Raw genomic sequence first — 27,003 nt, forward strand, 5'->3', positions numbered from 1 at the left:
CCAGTTGATATATGGTCAAAGGATATAAATAGGCAGTTTTCAGAAGAAATCAAAGCTATCTATAGTTATATGAAAAAATGCTCTAAGTCATTAATGATTAGAAAAATGCAAATTAAAACAATTCTGAGGTATCACCTCGCACCCATCAGTCAGGCTCACATGACAGAAAAGGAAAATGATCAGTGTTGGAGGGCATGTGGGAAAATTGGGAACCATTCTGGAGAGCAATTTGGAGCTATGCCCAAAGAACCATAAAACTGTGCATGCCCTTTGACCCAACAATACCACTACTAGGTCTGTATTCCAAACAGATCCAAGAAAAAGGAAAAGGTTCCATAGGTACAAAAATATTTATAGCAGCTCTTTTGGTGGTGGCACAGAATTAGAAATTGAGGATTTTCCCATTGATTGAGGAATGACCAAATATTTATGATTGTGATGGGATACTATTGTACTATAAGAAATTATGAGAGGGGCTGGTCTCAGTAACTACAGACTGGGAGGACTTATATGATGCAAAATGAAATGAGCAGAATCAGGGAAACACTGTGATACAAGAAAAGCAGTGTTATATATTGATCAACTGGGAATAACAGCTATTCTGATTAATGCAATAATCCAAGGCAATTCTGAAGAACTGCAGATGAAAGTTCTGATAGAAAGAACTGATAGAATCTGAGTGCAGATTGAAGCATATTTTTCATTTTGTTTATTGTTCTTGCTTTTTTTTTTTGCAATATGGATAATATAGAAATATGTTGTGTATGATTTCACATGTATTAATATCTCATTTCTTGCCTTTTCAAAGGTTGGGGAGGGACAAAAGGGAGATAATTCATAACTCAATTTTTTAATTAAAGCTTTTGTTTTCAAAATATATGCATGGACAATTTTTCAACATTAACCCTTGTAAAATCTTGTGTTCCAATTTTTCTCCCCTTTGCCACCACTCCCTCTCCTAGATAGCAAGCAATCTAATATATATAACTCAAAATTTTTTCAAGTTAAAAGTAAATAATTTATTTTTGAAAAAATATATATTTCAGAAATGTCATAAAACTTGAAAGGAAGTAAAATTTACTGAGACAAAGTTAAAGGAAAGACCAATAGAAATTGGTCAGCTTTCAATCAGAAAAGTCAAATGCAGGGAGAAATACTAGCCACAGTATATATGTTTTTACTTTAAATCAGAGCATCTAAGAAGGCCTACAGAATAGGAATGTAATTTTTTCCTAGTAAGTTTTTAAAGAACTTTAATTCCTGGAAGATTTCATTGGTATAGGAAATTCCCCAAAGAAGATTACTTTATTTATCAATTCAGAAGTCCACACCTTTCCTCTTAGAGAATTGTCGTTGACACGAGAGAGGCTAAGACTTGCCCAGAGTAATATAATAGATATCACATATCTATTATAATAGATAGATATGAGAGGTAGGAATCAAATCCAAGTTTTCCCAGATTTGAGGGTGTCTCTCTAGCCATTATAACACACTGCCACTTGTACAAATCATACCTCCTCCCTTTTTAAAAATTCTAATAGTAAAACTTACTGCTTAGAGAGTAATCCAATTATTTCTGGCTGAGGAGTAGGGTATATAGATTGTAAAACGAAGGTCCTACCAAATAAAGCTTGTGTAAAAACCAGCTGCTTGGGGAAACTACCATTGCTCAATCAATTGGTAACTTGGCTCTTTGGGAGGGATCTTCTGGATCCACCCTCTGGTCACACCTTATTTCTGGCCCCAGATTGTAGCATCTGCTTTATTATTGTTTTTATTGTCACCTTATTTTTTTTCATGTTAAATATGTTAAAATACATGTTAAATCCAATATATGTATACATATTTATACAGTTATCTTGTTGCAGAAGAAAAATTGGATCAAGAAGAAAAAAAAATACTGGGAAAGAAAACAAAATGCAAGCAAATAACAGAGAAAGGGAGAATGCTATATTGTGGTCTACACTCAGCTCCCACACTCCTCTCTTTGCGTATATTACCTTATTTTTAAAAAATCCTCTTTTGACCTGAGTTTCAATTGATAAATGATGGACAGAAGCAGCTACACCCAAAGAAAGAATACTGGGAAACGAATGTGAACTATTTGAATTTTTGTTTTTCTTCCTGGGTTATTTTTACCTTCTGAACCCAATTCTCCCTGTGCAACAAGAGAACTGTTCGGTTCTGCAAACATATATTGTATCTAGGATATAGTGCAACATATCTAACATATATAGGACTGCTTGCCATCTAGGGGAGGGGATGGAGGAAGGGAGGGGAAAAATCGGAACAGAAGCGAGTGCAAGGGATAAGGTTGTAAAAAAATTACCCTGGCATGGATTCTGTCAATATAAAGTTATTATTAAATAAAATAAAATATTTAAAAAATAAAATAAATCCTTTTTTTACTGTTTTTTTTTTCTGGTTATATATATGTATATTGATTTTTTAAATACATATTTCTTTATGAATCATATTGGGAGAGAAAAATCAGAGCAAAAGGGAAAAACCACAAGAGGAAAAAAAAACAGAAGAAAAAGAAAAAAAGTGAACAGTTGGTTTACATTCAGTCTATAGTTCTCTCTTCAGATGCAGATGGCATTTTCTATCCAAAGTTTACTGAGATTGCCTTGGCTCACTGAACTGCTGAGAAGAATCTTTCATAGTTAATTATTACACAATCTTGCTGTTGCTGTGTGCAATGTATTTCTGGTTCTACTTGCTTCACTCAACATCAGTTCATTTAAATCTTTCCAGACCTTTCTAAAAACAACTTGTTCATCATTTCTTATAGAAATAATATTCCATTACTTTCATATACCATAATCTATCCAGCCATTCCCCAATTGATGGATATCTACTCATTTTGCAGTTCTTTAGCATTTATTTTAGAGGTTACCTCCAGTCTGCTCTTTTTTATAGACGGGAAAATATAACCCAGAGAGAGAAGTAATTTTCTCAAGAAATAAGTTAAAGGACCAGGATCTGAATGGAGATCCTTCAGACCCAATGCTCATTCTCAATTAGACATTGTTTTCACCCTATTTGACTCACCCTGAACTTTGGCTTTTCCATCAAATCATAAAAGGATTTTGTCGAGTCTGACTCTTTGGGACTCCATTTGGGGTTTTCTTGGCAAAGTGGTGGGTCATTTCCTTTTCCAGATATGGAAACTGAGGCAAACAGGGTTAGGTGACTTGGAAAGGGTCTCACGGCTGGTAAGTATCTGAGGCCAAATTTGAACTCAGACCCAGCTCTCTAATCACCTAATTACCCCCAAAGAATGATGGCTATTAGTCATAGAGCACCAGCTCTGTGCCCAGGACTGTGCTAAACACGGGATGATTTTTACCTCTTTGGGGGAAAGCAGGTGCTAGTATTATCACCTCTATTTCATAAAGAAACCAAAGCAAGCAGAGGTTGTGACTTGCCTTTGTCACAAAACTAGGTCTAAGGCAGAATTTGAACTCAGTTCCTCCTGACCCCAGGATCCAGACTCTACCCACTGCCTCACCTCCAAGGTACTTCTAAAAAAGGTGAATGTTAGTGTTCCCTGAAGGTAGCTAAGTAATTCAAGGATTAGAGAACTGATCTTAGAGTCAGAAAGATCTGAGTTCAAGCCCAACCTTAAGCATTTCTTAGCTTTGAGATCTTGGCTAAGGCCAGTTTTCTCACCTGTAAAACGGGGATAATATCACCTACATCTCAGAATTGTTGTGAGGATCAAATAAGATAATATTTGTAAAGGACAGTAAATACATTGCCAGACACCTAGGAGATGCTTAATAAATGCAGGTTTTCTGGAGGCTAAAGTTAGGTGGTATAGTGACTGGAGCACTGGTGCTAGATTCAAGCGATCCCAAGGTCAAAACCAACTTCAGACATTTCGTAGCTTTGTGGGGATCAAATAAGCTTTTTTTTTTTTTTTTTCCCCAGGATCACACAGCCAGGAAATGTTAAGTGTCTGAGACTAGATTTGAACTCAGGTCCTCCTGACTTCAGGGCTGGTGTTCTATGCATTGTACCACCTAGCTGCCCCCAAATAAGCTATTTGTAAAGTGCACTAAATATAGTATCAGGCACCTACCGTGTTTCCCCGATAATAAGACCCATCCCTAAAATAAGCCCTCCCCTTACTGTGTAAGATTCCTCTAAAATAAGCCCTTCTCCGAAAATAAGCCCTATTGAGATTGCATCCAATCAGAGCTGCAGCAGTGAGTGCGTCATCCTGTTCTTCCCCAATGATTTGATTAAAATAAGCCCTCCCCTGAAAATAAGCCCTCTGGTGTTTTTCTGTCCAAAAAAATAATAAGACAGTGTCTTATTATTGGGGAAACATGGTAGGAAGTGCTGATGAATAAATGCTGATTTATTTGGGGTAGTTAGGTGGTATGGTGGCTGGAGCACTGGCTTTAGATTCAGGAGGTCCCAAGTTCAAACTTAGCTTTAGACACTTAGTAGTTCTACATGATGGGGCAAGTCACTTAACTGTTTTTGCTATTAAAAAAAATGCTGATTTCCTTCCTTTCTCTCAAATTCTCTTGTACATGCAACCTCTTTTTAGAGAAGGGGCAATTTGTCATGTTTGTCTCTTATTCCCATTGCATAACCCAGTGCCTTGTACATTGTAGGCAATTTATAATTGCTCAATAATTACAATGAATTAACCTTTCTGAGCCTCAGTTTCCTCATCTGTAAAAAGGGAAAATAATAATGCTCTATTAACTTCAATGAATATTTAGAGAAAAATGTTTTGTGAGTTGTAAAGTGTTATTTAAAGGTAAAACATTCCTTTTTAATATAAAAAGAGAAAGGCATTGTACTATTTCTTGAAAAGAAGGAATAAATCCCTATATTTTTTCCTGCCTGCATTTTTTGATTTTCTTCACAGGCTAATTGTACAGTATTTCAGAGTCCAATTCTTTTTGTACAGCAAAATAACGGTTTGGACATGTACACTTATTTTGTATTTAATTTATACTTTAATATATTTAACATGTATTGGTCATCCTGCCATCTAGGGGAGAGGGTAGGGGGAAGGAGGGGAAAAATTGGAACAAAAGATTGGCAATTATCAATGCTGTAAAATTACCCATGCATATAACTTGTAAATAAAAAACTATTTAAAAAAAAAAAGAAGGGATAAAAACCTGAATTAGGATGATGGTAGTGGTTTTGGGGAAGGAACAGATGGATGCAAAAGACCTGACATCAATACAATCTATAAGAAAATATGGATACTAATTACAGGGAAAGAGGGGGCAGGAGGAGAAATTTAAGAATGATTCCCTTTTGTGAATCTGATTGTAAAAATAGTGGTGCAAGAATTATTATGTGTCTAAGACTGAATCAGTTGATAATCAGAAGTATTTCACTGACTATGCTTCACACAGCCAAGGAATGAATCTGGCCCAGTTGTGATTTATATTAGTTAGATATATTTGCTAGCATCCAATTATTTCTTGACAATTTTCTTTTAAATTTATTCAAGGTGCCTAACATATTTTCTTGTGTATGTTATTTCCTCTGGGGATATGTATTTAAATGTTTCCTTTATGTTAAAGAGGGATTAGAAAACATACTGATTGTGACTTTAAAATTTCAGATTTATGAATGAAATGTTTCAGAAATAGAAAATGTATATATTTTATCATAGAATGATTTCTAAAACTCTATTTTTATATAATCATAAAAAACACTAAGCCTCAGTTTCCTCATCTATAAAATAAAGATAAGAAGCTACTAATTTACAATGTTATTAGAAGGAAAGTTCATTGTAAATTTTAGGATGTTATATGAATTGCTGTTATATACATTTAACTCTTAATCTTAAAGGACTCATTTAAAATAAAACATGATTTAAGTTCCCTAATATTTAAATAAATTAAAATTTAATGAAATTAAAATTAAAAAATAAAATTAATGAGAAAAAAATGAAAATTAAAACAATCATGAGATTCTACCTCATAGCCATTAAATGCCATAATAAGATGAGCGTGAGAGTTAGGCCTTCTTTTGTAATTTTTAGCAAGGAAATAATTAAAAAGAAAAAAAGACTTATTTGTAGATAGATGGCTATAACAGCATTATATATATATAATGGCAATACTTAAAACAACCTAAACATTCTACCTGGATTTCACAGTGTTACAAATGATTATATTTTCATACAGAATGAAAAATATGAAGGGGATATTGTGCTGGACTCAGAATCAAGAACCTCAGGTTAAGGGCCATTTCTGATACATACTGAGTGACTCACTTTATCCTGTTTGCTTCATTTACCTTAAATAAGCTAGAGAAGGAAATGGCAAACCATCCTGTATCTTTGCAAGAAAACTCCAAACAGGGTCACCAAGAGCCAGACATGACTGAACAACAATAAAGTTTCCTCATTGGAAGCTCTCTCCACCAATGAAAATATTTTTCACCAATAGGTATAAAGGGAAAATACAGAACTGAGAATGACAAAGATAAGACAAAAAGAGATATGGAAAATTCTCTGAAACAATTCAAGTGAAGCAAAAGTAAAATTAAGAATTATTCATATAAGTATAAACATATGACATGCTATTATAGTGTTACTTATAAGATAGCTTGATATCCACATATGTGTGTGTGAATTCCTCTCAAGCTCACTTTATAGATGCGAAAACTGAGTGATTTGCCCAGAGTCACACAACTAGTAAGTGTCTGAGGCCTGATTTGAACTTGAGAAAATGAGTTTTCTGATTCCAGGACCCGGCACTCCATCCCCTGCACCCCCTAGTCTGGCACATTAACAGTTGTGCTCCCCCACCTCTACACCCCCCCAAACAAACAAAATTCTTGCATTACTTATTCATGTTTTTCTATAAGATCAGAGAAGATCTCATGATTATGTCAGATTCTTCCTTTCATTCAGTTGCAGCTGGATAGAGCACCAGCCTGAAGTCAGAAGGGCCTGAGTTCAAATGTGATCTCAGACATTTAACACTTCCTAGCTGTGTGACCCCGGGCAAGTCACTTAACCCCAATTACCTCAGGGGGGAAAAAAAGCCAAAAAGAAAAAAAAAAGAAAAAGAAAAAGATGATCAAAGTATCTCTGGGCTTGTTCACTAGATTTGTCCATTTTGTTGTCTTCATTCTTACTACATGATCAATATTCACTTCTAATTATACATAGTCTCAATGGTACTATTTATGCCAATCTTTGCACACAAATTATTGATAGATTCTGCATCCTTCCTATTGCTATTTAAAGAATTTGTCATTTCACTTCTTCTGAGAATGTGGAATTCCATAATTTATAGTCCTAGAGCATTTGGGGGATGATAATGGCCGTAACTCACGTCCTAGACACTCCCCAGGAGCTACTTGATATATATATATATATAGATTGAGTAGAACCTCAGGGGATTACCCCCCAGAGGTCATTTTCTCTCTTTTGCTTGTCATTCACCCCCCTGGAATTTTACCAATCTCCAAATAAAGGTTAAAGATAGTGTCTAGATTTCCACAAAAATAAATAAAGGGAGTCCCTAAGCTCCCTAGCTAGCAATCAGAGTAACATTGTGGGTTCAGGGCATGGGATAACCTTTATTTTATGCCACGGAAAATAAAGATACCATAGAGGGCTCACAGGAGTCTATAAATGGATACAGAAAACATATAAAGCACTCAAATAGCCTATAAACTTCTCCCGGAAGAGAGCTGCTGAACAAGAAATAGCCCTTTTTGTTATACCTCCACCTTTCAAGTTACAATAACAGAGACGGGGAGTGAAAGTCAGAGTCCTTGTTTCTCCAAGTTTCCAGTCTTTTTCTTTAGCCAAGCAGACCTGAAAGATGATTCTTTTTTCTCAAAAATGCATGCTTTTCAGGAAATCCCCTGCTCTCTCTCTCTAAAAGGCCAGGTCTATAGACTCTTGAACTTGATATCTCCCATGAGGTAACTTCCAAATCTAACACTGCTTAGAAGGTAAATTCCTTTTTTCTGTCTAGAAGGCTAGGTACTAGGGTATCAAATCCTCCCTTTTCAGATGTGAACAGACAATTTTCAGATGAAGAAATTAAAACGATTTTTAATCATATGAAAAGTTGCTCTAAATCACTATTGAACAGAGAAATGCAAATTAGAACAACTCTGAGATACCACTACACACCTGTCAGATTGGCTAAGATGATAGGAAAAGATACTGATGAATGTTGGAGGGGATGTGGGAAAACTGGGACATTGATACATTGTTGGTGGAACTGTGAACGAATCCAACCATTCTGGGGAGCAATTTGGAACTATGATCAAAAAGTTACCAAACTGTGCATACCCTTTGATCCAGCAGTGTTTCTATTGGGCTTATATCCCAGAGAAATACTAAAGAAGGGAAAGGGACGCACATGGGCAAAAACATTTATAGCAATTTTTTTGTAGTGGCCAGAAACTGGAAACTGAATGGATGCCCATCAATTAGAGAATGGCTGAATAAGTTGTGGTATATGCATATTATGGAATTATTGTTCTGTAAGGAATGACCAGCAGGATGAATACAGAGAGGCCTGGAGAGACCTACATGAACTGATACTGAGAGAAATGAGCAGAACTATGAATTGTGCAGGCAATCCCAGATCCTGAACAACAGTCCAATGCTGGCTGTGAACTCCCACCAAGACGCCAAAGACAACCTCTACATTATTTGTGCAAAGGTTTTTTTCTTCAGTTTCAAATCCTGAGCATCATCAAAATGATCTGGAAGTTCACCGGATTTCATCAGGAGACTTCCTTAAATCAGCCTCCTTTACTGCAGTATTAAGATGATGGTTTTGTGTAGTTTTGTTTTGTTTTCAAATAATAAAGTTCCAGAAACCTGCTATTCAATTCTAATTCCAACTCATTGTCCATCTGGAGACTTTATTGTAGCTAAAAATGTTGTTGGATATTGTCTATGACTCTAAGGGTTGCCTCTGTTGTTCTCCTTGCTTAACACTTGATTTTGATGGCAGTACTTAGTTTGCTGAATAAAACAGTTCCTTATTTTCTCTGTCATGGAATCTCATGTAATTATGATGTACATGTAAAAGACATGCTTAAAGAAAGCTTTTAAGGATATTTCTTTGTAAAACAGTATTTTCGCTATGTTTTTCTATAATCAATAAGGGGGAAGGGAAGGAAGAGAAACAAGCAATTATTAAACACCTAGTATGTACCATGCACCGTGCTAAGCACTTTATAATCTGATTTTCACAACAACCCTGTGAGATAGATATATAATTATTTCTATTTTACTAGATGGGGAAAGTGAGTAAACAAGTTAAATGACTTGTCCAGGGTCACACAACTAGTAAGTGTCTAAGAGATGGATTTGAATTAAGGACTTCCTGATTTAAGGCTTGATACTTTTTTGGTCCCACCTAGCTACTTCTAATAATAGAGTAACAAAGATTACTAGAGATTAAGAATTTGAATCAGCTTATCAGCTGGGTGAATGGGCATATTGTTTACTCTAAACCTCAGTAGAAAAAGGGGTGTTTTTTGTTTTTGGGGTATTTTTGTGAGAATCAAATAACAGAGTAAGCAGAATGCTTTTCAAACCTTAAAATTGTACTACATAAATGTCGTTATTTCTGTTGTACCTTTCAATCAGCCATATGACCTTAAAAATATGGTCTACTGGTGAAAATTGCCTATGAAAGTCTGATCATTGCTTTCTCATGTTTTCATCAGGATCACCGTTATTATGTGCACAGGGTAGTCTTAAAAAGATTTTACAGAGATAGGAAAATAGGCACATTTTTTGATAGTTGCTTTTGACTCTTGGGCTTTCTTATTTTGTAAAAAAAAAAAAAAAAATACCATGCATAATCTTTTTCTATTTTCTTGGAAACCTGTGTTATTTGATCAGGTCCATTTTTTCTTTGGGATTTTGTCTTCTTATGTTCCATCATTATTTCTTCACCTGCTAGAACCACAACTAGCATGAGGTGAATGGAACTTTTTCTCAGGCAGGCTTCCATGCAGGGGTCCTCAAACTTTTTAAATAGGGGCCAGTTCACTGTCCCTCAGACTGTTGGAGGCTGGACTATAGTAAAAACAAAAACTTTGTTTTGTGGGCCTTTAAATAAACTTCATAGCCCTGGGTGAGGGGGATAATCGTCCTCAGCTGCCTCAGCTGGCCTGCGGGCAGTAGTTTGAGGACCCCTGAAGGGGGTTACCTTTCCTAGCCAACATGACCATTATCTCTGAGCTGATGCTGTAGAGGCCCTTCTCAGCATCCCTACCTCCTGAAGATCCCCAAAGGAAAGATCTCACCACCAAACTCCTTGACGCCATCCCACAGTTCAATAGCACAGTCCAATATTGTTTTATTAATGGAAATGACACTAAAAAAGATGAATTACCATTTTCTTTGCCACTACATTCTAAGGTACATTGAGACCCCCCCCCCCGTCTGTGTTGTCTACCCCCATCAGAATGTGAGATCCTTATAGGCAGGGACTGGCATATTTTTCAATTTATATTCCCAAAATTTGGCATAGTGGTTTGCACATAGGAAGTACTTAATAAATACATTTTATTCACATTACATTGTATTAGGGACTAAATTTACTTAATTAAAAAATATTTTAAAATAGAAATATGAGGGGGAAATCACAGGAAAACACGTTAATAGTTGATACTTTCAACACTTGTGGTCAAAAGCAAATTGCTTCCCAATCTCTTGGGTTGAAACCCAACCCAACTTGGGTTGCACAAAGTCGTCAGCCTCTCTGCTCCAGAGTTACCTAGAGGCTGGAACAAAGTTGGGATGACTGGTGACGGCCAGGGATGCAGGAGATGACTGTAGCATCTTGGGTGTGTGCTCCATGGAGCTTGCTTCAGCTTCAGCCACTACGTGATCATTTAAACAAGTTGCTCTCATCCACCCATTCTGCTGGGGAAAGTCTTCAGCTGCAGGGGTTAACTCACTGAGGGCAGGTGTAGCCTGTCTGCCAAGATGGTTTCCCAGAGAGTGGCCACTGGCTATGGTACAGTTTCTTGGAGCCACAGATAAGCATTGGGTGAATCAGGTGGACACCAAAGGGGACAGTTCACAAAGGGGACTAAATTGTCCTGAAAAGGGCTGGGTAGCCCTCGCACCAGAGGCTTATCTTCCCTGGATACCTCATACACCCTGCTGAACTCTATAGTTTGTCTATCTAAACATAAGTCCTAATGTAGACAATAGATATTCTTCATCCACTTGGGTTTTTTCGGTGCGGATAGTTATGTCAAACTCTTTGGGGTGGCTTTATTTATTTATTTAAATTAAAGCTTTTTTATTGTCAAAACATATGCATGGATAATTTTTCAACATTGATCCTTGCAAAACCTTGTGTTCCAATTTTCCCCTTCCTTCCCTTACTCCCTCCCCTAGATGGCAGGTAATCCAATATATATATATTAAACATGGTAGAAATATATGTTAAATTCAATATATGCATACATATCTTGCTGCACAAGAAAAATCAAATCAAACAGGAAAAAAATTAGAAAGAAAATAATATGCAAGGAAACAACAATAAAAAGAGGGAAAATGCTATGGTGTGATCCACATTCAGTTCCCACAGTCCTCTCTCTGGGTGTAGATGGCTCTCTTCATCATAAAGTCATTGGAACTGGCCTAAATCACCTCATTGTTGAAGAGAGTCACGTCCATCAGAATTGATCATCAAATAGCCTTCTCATTGCCGTGTATATTGATCTCCTGGTTCTGTTCATTTCACTCAGCCTCAGTTCATGTCAGTCTCCCCAGATTTTTCTGAAACCATCCTGCTGATCGTTTCTTACAGAACAATAACATTCCATAACATTCATGTATTATAACTCATTCAGCCATTCTCCAGCTGATGGACATTCAGTCAGTTTCCAGTTTCTTGCCTCTACAAAAAGGGCTGCCACAAACATTTTTTGCACATGTGGGTCCCTTTCCCTCATTCCAGGAGGTTCTTCTGTGGCTTGAGGCAGCCAGGGTGTCACCATCTGCAAACAAACATTTGGAATATCTGCAAGCTCTTCAACTTGTACCTTCTTCTGATGCTTCTTTATGATGAGAAAATGCCTTTGGTGTCCACTTTTGTTTCCTGTTTTGTGACTCCCCTGATTTTAATGATGACAGAGGTGATGGACAAGGTTATTGTTTTATCTTTCAGATAATCTTGAATAATTGTCATGCTAGCATCTAGTTGGAAGAGATTTTAAGGCCGAATTTAAGAGGGGAATTATAAGAAGAAAAGTAGGCAATGTAAACACAAAAGGTACCAATAGTCTATTAAACTTTTTACATAACTGTCTAATTTTTAAACTAATTATTGTTCTTCTAGTTTTATCTTTGAATAATGCTCTTGGGATGACTTTGACTAGATGGATTTTTCATCAGGCTTTCTTTAAATGTTTTTTTTTTTTTTTATTCCATTGTCCCTCTCTGTTTTCTGAAGAGAAGTTACTCATAATTTTCCACTATTCTTCTCTAGAAAATTTTATTGATAAATTTATGCTCTAAACCAATAATGCCTATTGCTGCAGTATCTTTTTGTTGACAAGTCAGTCAAATGTTTGCTAAAATGCTATTTTAGGTTCTGATGGTTTCCTTCTCCTTCTCCTTCTCCTCCTCCTCCTCCTCCTCCTCCTCCTACTTCTCCTCCTCCTCTTTCTTCTTCTTCTTCTTCTTCTTCTTCTTCTTCTTCTTCTTCTTCTTTTTTGAGAAGCAATTGGGTTAAGTGACTTGCCCAGGGTCACACAGCCAGGAAGTGTTAACTGTCTGAGAACAGATTTGAACTCAGGGCTGGTGCTCTATTCACTATACAGTCTAGCTGCCCTTCTGATGGTTTCTTTCTTAAGGAAAATGACTTTCATTGGTCCATCTTGACACCTTCCCTATTGCTTTCCTGATTCTCTTTACCTTGAACTTCACTTCCAGAGTTCTAGAATTCATGCCCCTCATTCCTGAATAAATTAATATCCTTGGCTCTGGAGCTGTTGCCTTAGGCTGGCTGAACAGCATGATGAGTGAATGAATGAGCACTCACACAGACCACAATATTTGGATGGTTCCAAAGCAGACCACCCACCACTCTCATTATTTTGCCATCTGCCTTGCTGTTTCACTTCCCATTTCATATCCTTCCCCTCCTATCTTCCATTTCTTGCTGTGAGAACAGTAACCCTCTTTAAGTCCCCATGGCATGAATCCCTGTGACTCCCCAAACTAAAATTCTCTTTCCTAGCTGTCACTCTATGTGTAAGCCCCTTATAAGACTGTAAGCCCCTCAATGAGAAGGGCTATGTCACTTTTGTATTTGTATTCCTGTCACTTGGCAAAGCACTTTGCTTAGTAGTAAATGCTTAATAATTTTTTTCATTTATCTCTTCATTCACAGATTAAAATTCTTTAAAAATTATTTTAACCTGTGTCCACATCCTTTTTTCCATCCAGACTTGATTTTCATCATCATTAGCTTATTTAAATATGTCTGGATAGAATTATTTTAATTATATGTGACATCTCCTTACATGGATTATTTCATTTTATCTCAACAAATGCATATATAATCTGTACAGATAAATATGTATGTATGTCTATAGGTTTGTACATTTATATGTATACACACAATACATATCCATATACACTAAAAACAAAACACAACACCTAAGGATCTATTAATAGAAGTCGATCTAGATAAGCTTGAAGGTCCCTAATAGTATGATGTTGACAACTTCTTGAGTTGAGTTTGTAGAACTTCTTGAGTGGGAAACTATATTTACAAATTCAGATCCTAACCTGTGAACTCAGCACCTGAGAAGTTAATAAAGTTGTAGGAACTTGTTGGAAATACATTTAATTGATTTACACAGGATTACACAGATACTAGTTAAAAGGGTTAGGGTTTAAACCCAAGAATTACTGGTTCTAAGCCTTATAGTCCATCCATTCTGTGTGTCTGTGTCTGTGTCTGTGTGTATACACACTTGTAAATCAACAATTGCACTTATACATTCAAGGCATGGGAGCCTAGAAAAGAGAATGTTCAGGAATAAGAACTGGCCAATCGTATCAAAAACTTTACAAATAAATAGGAAGATTAAGATTGAGAAAAGGCTATTAGATTTAATAAGAATAGTCTCCCCACTCCCACCAGAAAGGAACTTGTTTAATTGTGAGGTAAAGGGAAGAAGGCATCTTTAAAATTATAGGAAATGAGTGTAAACTTCAGGATCTTGCTCCAAATCCAGAGCAGATTTTGGACTAGATTTTGGTAGGAAGCTTCAAGAAATTATAGGGTAGCAGGGAGGGAGGGAGGGATGCTATTTGCACTTCCAGATTATGGGGTATTGTTTTTGTCTCCACATTTAGTGTTATTTTTTTTCTTGTCCTTTATTTTTTTAGTCACTAATGTCAAAGAGAGCGCAGCAGAATGACAACTTTGATTCTGTGAATTAAGGGCTAGGCAGAAGAACTTGTCTGAAGCCATATTTCTTGACAAATATTTGGACATTTAATGAATGTAATTAGTTGTTCTCATTTATGAAGAAGTTATTGATGTTCAAATGGTAGATCCTTAGATCATTTGCCATTTCAGAAGACATTAATCCAGTCCACAATAATGTGTATATGTTATACTTGGAGAATTGAAAGTTTAGATTAGGCTTAAGGAGCAATTTAGATCAGGAGTTTGGACACCATGAGACATTTTCTTTTATTTATTTTTTAACTTTGAGTTCCAAATTCACTCCCTCCAAGAATAATATTTGAAAGAATAGTCTCTAGGATAGTTTATCTCTCAGACTTGTGGAGGAGAAAGAAATTTGTGACCAAAGATGAACTAGAGACCATTACTGATCACAAAATAGAAAATTTTGATTATATCAAATTAAAAAGCCTTTGTACAAACAGAACGAATGCAAACAAGATTAGTAGGGAAGCAACAAACTGGGAAAACATCTTTACAATTAAAGGTTCTGATAAAGGCCTCATTTCCAAAATATATAGAGAACTGACTCAAATTTATAAAAAATCAAGCCATTCTCCAATTGATAAATGGTCAAAGGATATGAACAGACAATTTTCAGATGATGAAATTGAAACTATTACCACTCACATGAAAGAGTGTTCCAAATCACTATTGATCAGAGAAATGCAAATTAAGACAACTCTGAGATATCACTACACACCTGTCAGACTGGCTAAGATGACAGGAAAAAATAATGATGAATGTTGGAGGGGATGTGGGAAAACTGGGACACTGATGCATTGTTGGTGGAATTGTGAACGAATCCAACCATTCTGGAGAGCAATCTGGAATTATGCCCAAAAAGTTATCAAACTGTGCATACCCTTTGATCCAGCAGTGTTTCTATTGGGCTTATATCCCAAAGAGATACTAAAAAAAGGAAAGGGACCTGTATGTGCCAAAATGTTTGTGTCAGCCCTGTTTGTAGTGGCTAGAAACTGGAAAATGAATGGATGCCCATCAATTGGAGAATGGCTGGGTAAATTGTGGTATATGAATGTTATGGAATATTATTGTTCTGTAAGAAATGACCAACAGGATGAATACAGAGAGGCTTGGAGAGACCTACATGGACTGATGCTAAGTGAGATGAGCAGAACCAGGAGATCATTATACACTTCGACAACGATATTGTATGAGGATCTATTCTGATGGAAGTGGATTTCTATGACAAAGAGACCTAACTGAGTTCCAATGGATAAATGTTGGACAGAAACAGCTACACCCAAAGAAGGAACACTGGGAAACGAATGTGAACTATTTGCATTTTTGATTTTCTTCCCGAGTTATTTTTACCTTCTGAATCCAATTCTCCCTGTGCAACAGGAGAACTGTTTGATTCTGCAAATATGTATTATATCTAGGATATACTGCAACATATTTAACATATATAGGACTGCTTGCCATCGTGGGGGGTGGAGGGAGGGAGGGGAAAAAACAAAACATAAGCGAGTGCAAGGGATAATGTTGTAAAAAATTACCCTGGCATGGATTCTGTCAATACAAAGTTATTATTAAATAAAATAAAATTAAAAAAAATAATAAAATAAAAAAATTTTAAAACCCCATAAAATAATAATAAAAAAAAATAAAATAAAATTCTATTATTTTCAAAAGAAAAAAAAAAGAAAGAAAGAATAGTCTCAGTGGAGTGATGGGTTAGAAATCAGGTTGCAAGGCATTGGGAAGTAAGTGGATTCTGAGGAAATTGAGGCAGCTAATTTAATTCTAAGAGTATGAGAGAGTTATAGTACAATAGCTAGGGAGGGTATTAGAGTCAAGCAAAATATTGCTGTTTTTTTCTTATAGAATTGAGAGATTTGTACATGTTTGTAGAAAGGAGGAAAAATATCAGGAAATAAATACAGTCTGAGAGAAACACCAAAAGATACATAGAGAAACAGAACAGGAACTAGAATATGGGAACAAAGGCATTGACAAAGAAAAGAGTCATTTCTTCCTCAAAAACAGAACTAACAGAAGAGAAAAGTGTCTGAAGATGTAGGGGATGTTGAGACATGGAACAGTATTAGACATATTGGGGTTTAAAAATCATTTTTACAAGGAAGCATGGTTAGAAAGTCATTTGTTTGAAGAAGATCTGAGGGTCTTTGAATAAGTTTAATATGAATAAGAAGTCTTACAATAGCCAGAATGAATCAGCCAAACTAATGAAATATGTGTGACTATATATAGAGAGAGATATGGCTTTAAGGAACAAGATGTATTCTGCCCTGATCAGACTACATCTGAAGTTTAGTTCTGGAGGCCACGATTGAACATCTAGAGGAGGACAAACAGGATGGTGAAGGACCTAGAACTTATGCCATATGAAAAATGGTTAGAATAAAGTACATCTATCCTGGAGAAGAGAAGTTTGAGGATTCTCAAACAGAAATTAGATTAGACTTATTCTGTTTGGTCATAGAAGGTAGTGCTAGGAAGAATTGGTGAAATTTGCCTCAATGTAAAGTAGAACTTATTTTTTTTTAAATAGCTTTTTATTTTTCCAAATATATTCAAAGATAGATTTCAACATTCACCCTGGTAAAACCTTGTGTTTCAATTTTTTTCTCCCTCTCTCTCTTCCCTCCTCTAGCCAGTAAGCAATTCAATACAGGTTAAATATGTGCAATTCTTCTAAACTTATTCCTATATTTGTTATGCTGTGCAAGAAAAATCAGATCCAAAAGAGAAAAAAAAACACAATAAAAAAAGCAAACAAAAACAACAAAAAAGGGTGAAAATACTATTCTTTGATCCATTCATCAAATTAATCAAAGGTTTATCTATTTTTTTCATAAAACCAACTCTTAGTTTCATTAAAGTTTTCTTACTTTCTTATTTATTAATCTTTTCCTAGATTTTCAAAATTGCTAAATTGGTATTTAATTGGGGTTTTTAAATTTGTCCTTTTTCTAGCTTCTTTAGGGATAAACCCAATTCTTTGATCTTCCCTTTTTAAATTTTATTCATGTAAGCCTCTAGGGACATAAAATTTCTCCTAATAACTGCTTTGGCCACATTCCATAAGTTTTGGTATTTTGTCTCCTTATTTTGATTCTCTTGGATGAAATTATCAATTGTTTCTATGATTTGTTGTTTTACCCATTGATTCTTTAGGATTAAATTATTTAGTTCCCAATAAACTTTTGGTCTATTTTCCTTGGTCCTTTATTACATGTAAGTTTTATTGCATCATGATCTGAAAAGGATATATTTACTATTTCTGTCTTTCTGCATTTCTTTGTGAGGTTTTTATGCCACAATACATGATCAATTTTTGTGTAGGTGCCATATACTGCTCAAAAAAAAGTACATTCCTTTCTGTTCCCATTCAGTTTTCTCCAAAGGTCTATCATCCCTAATTTTTTAAAAATTCTATTCACTTTAACTTCTAAAGAAGAGCTTACTAATTAGAACTATCCAAAAATGAAATAGGCTGCCTTGGGAGTTGGTAAGTTTCTCCTCCTACTTCTCAGGGATGCTATGAGAATCAAATGATATTGCTTAAGTTTAAAAAGCACTTAGCACAGTGCCTGGCATAGAGCAGGTACCATATAATGCTTGTTTCCTTTCCTTTTTCTTTCCCCATTTAAGCAAAATTTAGGTGACTATTCTGTCACTCTGTGACATACTTCATTCCACCTTAACTCCCTCTCTCCTGCCATAACTGTGGCCTGTTGCCTGGAAACAACACAAGGCTGTAGACATTGCCACTACTTATTGTATTGTTATGTATTTTACCATTTGATATATATATAAAATTGCATTACCATTTTATAAGGTTCTTTTTTGTTTAATGACACTGACAATATTTTTGAGTGTTATGCCCCTAACTACATTTTACCCATAAGCTTTGTGGTTTTTATGGTATAATTTTGCACAGCATGGTGATTTAGGAACAAATATACAGGTTGGACTCAATAGTTTCTGCAGATTCTTTCAATTCTGAAACTTTATGATCCCATCATTTATCTAAGCACTTCTTGTTAAACATATAGTCTCTTCAGAGAAATTCAATTCAAGTCCAATAACATTAAGTGCTTACTATGTGTGAGTTACTACTCTAGGAACTGGGGATACAAGAACAAAACTTATAACAGCCTCTGCCCTCAAGGAGCTTACAGTCTGCCAGATAAAAGACTCCCCTGCATTTATTATTATATCATTTAACTAAACTCATAGCATGGGATGGGTTAATAACACATGTTGTCCACACTCTGTGGGGACAAGAACCTTCTAGACAAGGTAAAGGGTGACCTCGATAAATTCCCAGTCAAGTATTCCTTTACTCCTTGTTCTAGTCTAATCCTGCAAATACATATGCATAAAAAAGAGCACTTTTCATACTATTAATATCATCTAGATTTTTATTACTTTTCAAGAGCAACAATTTTTTTAAATTTTAAATTTTTTTTATAAAACTTTATTTTCAAAACATAATTTTCAACATTTACCCTCGCAAAACCTTGTGTTAAGAGCAACATTTTTAACATCATTTTTTAAACATACAAAATTGAGTTAATCAAAAGAAATGAATGATCTTTGGTTGCATGATTCAATCATATCAAACAACAAATAAAACAAATACTAATTTCTAATACAAACATTTTGCTTCTTTGATGAATGATAATATTTAAAAGGACAGTGTCTTTCACGCAGTACACACTCAAAAAAATGTTTGCTGATTTGCTTTGAGGAACCAGGTAATCTTAACAACAAAATCAGCTTTGAAAAATGAAAGCAATGAAAATAAAGAAATGAAGCACCTGTAAAATCATTGAGGTCTGAAATGAGTATGTGGAAATAAACTTAACGGAAAAAGATGAATTCAAGATTTCATTTATTTTATATTTATCTAGATGAGTTTAAGTAATTGATAGACTAATGAATGAACAGTAAAAATAAAATGCTTGATAGTATTTTCATGATTGAAAAGCTGGTTGTATTAACTGTCTAATGGAATCATTTCCCTCTGATCAGACATAATAGGTGAACTGAACTGATGAAGAAGCTCCAGTTTCTCCCTAAAAGAAAAGAAACAAGCATTTATTAAACTCCTATTGATCTCCAGCACCTGTGCTGAGATTTTTATGAATATTATCTCATTTGATCTTCACAACAACACTGGACATGGGTGCTTGTATTATCACCAGTGAGGCAGAGGGGTAAGATCACTGTCATTCACCTAATAAGAGTCGTTTGGATTGAAATTCAGATCCTTCTGACTCCCAGGCAAGTACTCTGTCTACTGTGCAAACTGCCCTCGGGAAAACAGTAAAAGTTATGGGAAAGAGAGAAACCTAATGTGTGTGTATGTGTGTAAAATGGATTCATCTACCATATATGGGGGTATACCTGACTCCACCTCTAACATATACCTGACTCCGCCTCTGGCGTACATATAACATTTATAACTGTAGTGGCTCCCCCAGACCCTTGTACTGCGTGACTCCAATGACTATGGTTAGATATGGTGTTGCCTTTATACTGCCTGATGGAGCAGGCCCTAAAGTAGGATGTCATTTTATAAGGTTTTCAGGGAACGGTAGCTTACATTTATGCAGCCTTCCAGTGTGAAATCTAGACAGGATTCCTCTTACTGGCATACTGTGGCTAGGATGTTGGTCTTGGGGTGAGGAAGTCCTTTCTCTGCCACAGACTCCTAGCTGAGCCAGCCAGTCACCTAATCACTCCAGGATCATGTCTTACAGGAACTGGCAGTCTTCTTCAGGGAAGAATGTTGTTTCCACACTAGGAGTTCCTGGCACTGACAAAATTATAGGTAGGACCAATTTTTCCCCTCATTCTATCTCATTTATACCCATATTAAAAAAATTCACATTTCATATCTTCATGTCCATTGCAATAATTCCAAGTTCAAACATATTGTCATGTTATATGTTTAAGGACAGATTCATATGCCTCCTTGGGAAATAAACTCTATAAGAGAAAAAGTCAGATTTTAATAGGTTTTTAATATAAGAGAGAAATATAAAAGTAATTCAGGAGCTAAAGTTATTCAAATAAAAATATAACCAATACTTGCAATATATGAGAGAAACCAATGAAACATTCTAATTCTAAGATTCCATCTCTCACATAAAATCATAAGAAGATTTGAAAATAACCTTAACCAACAAAACACATCTGTGGTAATGATTCAGTGGTGTCCTGTTTGCTTCTAATTTTTAATCTCTACTTTCTTCATAGCAACCTTTTAATAACTTTATTTTGGTATTTAATTAGAAAAAATATTAAATTCAAAGTAAAAGTACAGGTATAAGAAGAAAACAAATCATTTTAAGTGTCACAGGCATACCTAAAGATAATTTTTTTTTTGAGACAATTGGGGTTAAGTGACTTGTCCAAGGTCACGCAGCTAGGAAGTATTAAATGTTTGATCCAGATTTGAATTCAGGTCCTCTTGACTTCAGGGCTGGTGCTCTATCTACTGTGCCACCTAGCTGTCCAAACCATCTCATTTTTAAAGGAAAAAACTGAAATTCAATGATTAAAGTAACTTATCCAAAGTCACACTGTTATCTGGGAAACAATTAAGCATTCCTAATTTTCAGTCTAGTACGCTTCCTACTAAATCACATTGATGAGGTCCTGGTGCCATTGGTAGATTAAAGTATTGCTCTGAGACAAACAGGGAAGGGCACTAATGGGAACCAGTTTAACCCCATCAAGAAATCCCAGTCATGTCCCTGAGATTAAACTCCCCTATAAATCTGCCTATGGCCCCTGCCATCTTTGCTGAACCCCTTGGGTCAGGTTGCCATTCTGCTCTCCCCCATGCCACATGGTGTTTCTCCTCTCAGCGCCCACCATGCCTTATGGAGTCCATCTCCTCCTTACAGCTAAATAACTTTTTTAGAGTGCTAAGTCCCTTTCAGGATTTAGCCTGCCAGCTAAGGGCATGGCCCAATCTCATGGGGTGCTCACTTTCTCCCGGTAATTGTGAGTTCCACTAAGGAATTTGTTTTTCTATCATTAATTATTAAAACCCCTTTCCTTACTATGCACTCTCTCACTCTATTTCATATTCACCATTCCTGTTGTCTATTAACTCTCCTCATTTTGTCTATAAGCACTTCTAAATAAATCTACCTTTTGTCAAAGAGAATTGCCATTGTGAATTCTTCACATGTCTGAACCTCAACATTTGGTCCTTCTCTAAAGCACATCATGTGCTGCTACATCATTTGCTACATCAGCCACATCAACATAGTGAAATATGGGAAAATTATAACTATTACTCAAATACATATTAAATACATCAGCCACATCAACACAGTGCAAATTATATTACCCAAACAAATATAATCATTTTAAAAGCAAGAAAAATATAGTTAACTCACCTGCTTTATTAGAATAACGTGAAAGAGAGGACAAAAACACATGATCTTGTCTCCTTCCCCAGTTGCTGTAAATAAAAAAAGATGAGATGTCACAAATTTACTTAAAATATATACTAAAATATATTTAAGAATCAATTATTCCTGCCCCCAAGGTACTTATAATCTAAAACTGCATTAAACGATATTTTGTGCGATCTTCTGTGACTTAAAGTAAATAATTAAGACAAGTTATTTACTTAAGGAAGTAGATTTTGATTGTAGCTAATCCCATATTACCATAGGATTCTTTAGTTACAGTATTTTATTTTAATGAAAAGTTCTGCAGGAAATCAGTCCTTGAATATGGTTATGATAAGTGGAGTTAAGGGCGGCCTCTTTTACAACCAAAGACCTTACAGTAGAGAAATATTTTGGGTAATCAGATCTAGCAGGGCCAGAATCTATAACAATCATCAAATTAGGAAGAGAGCTTTGAATCCGTCGTGAAGAGGGAGTGTTCTTGGACACAGTTTCCTTTTCCCCACTCTGTCCAAGAGACCGAGGGCTTTTTAGTGTATGTTTTCCAGGGATAAAGAGGTGGTCTGCAATTGGGAGCAGGGAATAAGGGGAGTTGAAGGGTGATTTTAATTTAATGTCAAGGCAAAAGAATTGTAAATAATAAATGTAGTACTATTTTCACAATAATTATAGGAGGCAGATAATACAAATATTATTATGGTATTTGTCTAAATTAACGGAAGGCATATCTGAGGACTGGAAGCATAAAAAGACTTGCTTAAGGAATATCGCTAATAAGTACACTGCTAGATTTAAATTCAGACCTTCTGGCTTTGTACTATACCAGCCCAGGTCTCTACAATTCACAGATCACTTTTCCTCAATCAGATACTTTTGTTATAGAGGGGAAGGAGGGTCACAGCAGATAGAGACAAGACTTGGGTCAGAGAGACCTAAGTTCGAATGTAACCTCAAACACTTACTAGCTGTGTGACCCTCCACAAGACACTTAATCCTATTTAACTCAGTCTTCTCATTTGTAAAATGAGGATAATACTAGTAACTACATCCCTAGGTTGTTGTAAGGATCAAATGAGATATAATTGTAAATTGCTCAGCACAGTGCCTGGAATATAGTTTAAAGCTATATAAATATGATGATGAGGATAATGAAGATGATGAGTTACATGGTCAGGTATTAGAAATTTTTTCAATATAACTTGATCAACAAAGCATTCTTACTATTAGCCATCCATTAGGACATAGAAATATTTTGAGAAGGAAACTTTTTTGGTTGTATTTTATTTGTAACGACAATTTATAATTAATTTTATTTTCTTTACATTGAGACATAGTGTTGTACAGTGGATAGAAAGCAGGATTCAGAACCAAAAACTGAGTTTAGGCCCTGCCTATAACACACACTGACTATGTGACCTGGTGTAGATCATCTAAACCTTTCAGAAGTCTAGGTACCTCTCTAAGAGAGGATGCCGACCTGCTTTGGTGAACGAATTTCCTCATCTCTATGGGAGTTCCCTCTAACCAGAATCATAAGTCCTAGCTCTATCCCTATCATGGATGCATTAAAATTCAGTGGAAAACTTCAAATTTGTAAATAAATACATGTGTTGTAATAGATTAATCAGAACAACAAATGACATAAATGGTCTAATTTCCTAAAAGAGATGGAAGGGAGTGAAAGGAAGGCTCAATTCTAGGCCTTCATAAGCAAGAAAAAGGGGAAGGCACCCTGAGAAAAACAGGGTAAGAATTAAAAAAAAAATCTCAGACCTATAATTTTTAAACCAATTTTGATTATTTTTTATTGATGTTTTATATAATTTTACCTGATTACAATTTAATTCAATCAAATCAACAAAAAATTTATTACTACTGTAAGAATGCATTGTACTAGATGGTGAGGAGGAGATACCTAATTTAGATGTTATCATTTCTGTCCTTATGGAGTATGTAGTACATTGTGAAAAATCATGGCAAATTTTAACTACAATATAAGATGAAATATCACTTTGACCACCAGGAGGGGTGCTACTACTATTACTGGACACTACTTGTTGATGGCCAGAGGCTGCCCATTTTATATTTAATCTACCTAACACTAGAGGGCAGTGAGAGTTATGGGGTAAACAATAAGCTGGAGGGTTCCAGTGAGTTTACCAGAATTCTCTACCCCCTCCTCATGGGGCCATCAGTGAATGTCTCAATTCCTCTAGGCTAGTGGTTTTTTTTTTTTTAATTTTTAATAACTTTTTATTGATAGAACCCATGCCAGGGTAATTTTTTACAGCATTATCCCTTGCATTCACTTCTGTTCCGATTTTTCCCCTCCCTCCCTCCACCCTTCCCCCAGATGGCAAGAGTCCTTTACATGTTGAATAGGTTACAGTATATCCTAGATACAATATATGTGTGCAGAACCGAACAGTTTTCTTGTTGCACAGAGAGAATTGAATTCAGAAGGTAGAAATAACCCGGGAAGAAAAACAAAAATGCAAGCAGTTTATATTCATTTCCCAGTGTTCTTTCTCTGGGTGTAGCTGCTTCTGTTCATCCTTGATCAATTGAAACTGAATTAGCTCTCTTTATCGAAGAGATCCACTTCCATCAGAATACATCCTCAAACAGTATCGTTGTTGAGGTATATAATGATCTCCTGGTTCTGCTCATTTCACTCAGCATCAGTTCATGTAAGTCTCGCCAGTCCTCTCTGTATTCATCCTGCTGGTCGTTCCTTACAGAACAATAATATTCCATAACATTCATATACCACAATTTACTCAACCATTCTTCAATTGATGGACATCCTTTCATTTTCCAGCTTCTATAGGCTAGTGGTTTGTATGGATTAACTAATGTCTTGACTCAAACTCTTAATTCTTGGTTTCCCACCCTTTTCCTTTTCTACTTTTTCCATCAATGGACCCTAATAACAAAGTCTTGGAATCAATAACACAGGCTGAGGCTAAGTATATAGGCTTTTCCCCTGCATTTAATGCCTTTCCACTACCTACTTCTCAATCCTTTGCAATCTTCTTTTAACATCATCATTCTACTGGAACTGCTCTCTCCAAAATGGCCACTGATCTCTTAATTGCTAAATCCCATGATCTTTTCTACAATCCTCTGTGGCATTTGACACTGTTAACTACTTCTCCTGGATGCTGCCCCTCTGGGTTTTGTGACACTTCTCTACCCTAGTTCTCTTCCTGCCTGATTGCTCCTTTCATAATTTAACACTCCAAACACTCCCATACTTGGGGAGGGTACATATGTACCTGTTACATAGTCACAACCCACATTGCTCTTTCCTAATCTGAATTCTTAGATAACACAGTCTAGCAGTTAAGACTAACCCAGAGAAAACAAAGGTTAGCTCTCTAACTAGATTGCAAACTCTTTGAGATCAGCAAACACATAGTATCTCACAACATCTAGCTTTGTGCTTGGTGCTCATTAGATACTTTTTAGGATCACAGAACTTGAATATGCTTTGCTATATTAGCAGAACGGCAGATCAGAGCTCCTGTGATTTCCCAGTTGATTTTCTAGGAGTCTAACTATAGCCAGATAGAGTCTGCCAACAACAGTGGCCTGGAAGTCAGGTGAGCTAGATTCCATCTGTGATTCTGTGTGGCCAAGACCCAACCTTCAGGGCCACAAAATGGCACTAGACTAGACAACCTTTCTTTAGTGCTTGGAAATTTTATGAATCTCTCTGTTCAGAGGTGAATGATTTTAGTGATAAGGACATGATCCTTGAGAGATGGGGTGAACACTTCCATGGTGTTCTCAACAGATCATCACTGATCGAAGCTAAGGTCCTGGACCGTTTACCTGAGATTGAAATCAATCCTTCTCTAGCTGAAATTCCAGGTGAAGAAGAGGTTTTAAATGCCATTAAGCTACTTTCATGCAGCAAAGAATCTGATGCTGATTCTATTCTAGCTGAGATTTCAAGGAATCCAGGTGTTATGATGCAGAGGTCCACCATACCAAAAGGGGAGAATGAGGACTAAAAAGTCAAGTTAGTTCCAATGACTTCAAAGCTCGTCAGTTCTATTTACTTTAATGGGAGATAACTAAATGCATGAAGAATAGTACTGATGTAAAATATTCCCTGAAGGGAGTTCTGCAGCGATTCAACAGGCAAGCTTAGATGGCAAAATTATCAGGATAAACCAGACATCCAAAGCTGGATAAATGAGGTTACAATGTACTTAATCAATTTAACTATCTCTATATGTGACATATCTGGTCTAATAAATACAAGCAAAGTAGCAGTTTCACTGACAGCCAAATAAATATAGAACTGAGAAAGCAACTTGTTTCCAGCTCCAGAATAAAACCATAGTGACACAAAGCCCCTCTCCCCCTTCCCCCCCAGAAAAGACAACTCCAAAGTCAGTGGTATTCTAAGCCAGGTTTTCAACTCCCTTCCCCCCAACTTATATTAAGTACAGTGCAAAGAAATGTTCATTCCAAATGGCTCTTTTATGAAATATTTTGTAAATCACAGTGTTTGGTCTCAGTGTCCTATTTAATTAATGTGGAAAAATGAGACATAACTAAAATAATAAGCCTGATTCCAGGAATCTCACAGGTAAACAGCTTCATGATTTTATAGTCATATCTTCATATATTTTGAATTGAATTATTTTATTTTTCTTTCACCTTTCAGAAGAGATTCCCTGGATTCATTCCCAAAGGCAATTAACATAAAAACAAGGGCATATTTAATTGGGAAAAGAAAAGGCTCAGGAGGACATAACAGCAGTTTTCAGATATCAGAATGCTGTCATACATTTGAGGAGTTAAAACTAGTTATGAATCAGAACCAGAAAACTAAGAGCAGTGGGGTGGGAGCTACAAAGAAGCAGATCAGAGTTGCCCATCAAGAAATATTTCCAACAAAGCACCTTCCCAAAGTGGAATGGTCTGCCTCTGGAAGCTGCAGATTCCTTCTTACTAGAAGTCTTGAACTGACTGGCCCCAGGGAAATCCCTTCCGATCCTGAAATTCTGCTGTTTTGTGATTATATCAAAGGAATACTGCACTTTCACAGGGTAACTTACTTGCAAAAACAAAGTGAC

The sequence above is a fragment of the Antechinus flavipes genome, chromosome 2, assembly GCF_016432865.1.
Source record: "Antechinus flavipes isolate AdamAnt ecotype Samford, QLD, Australia chromosome 2, AdamAnt_v2, whole genome shotgun sequence".
Taxonomy (NCBI): domain Eukaryota; kingdom Metazoa; phylum Chordata; class Mammalia; order Dasyuromorphia; family Dasyuridae; genus Antechinus; species Antechinus flavipes.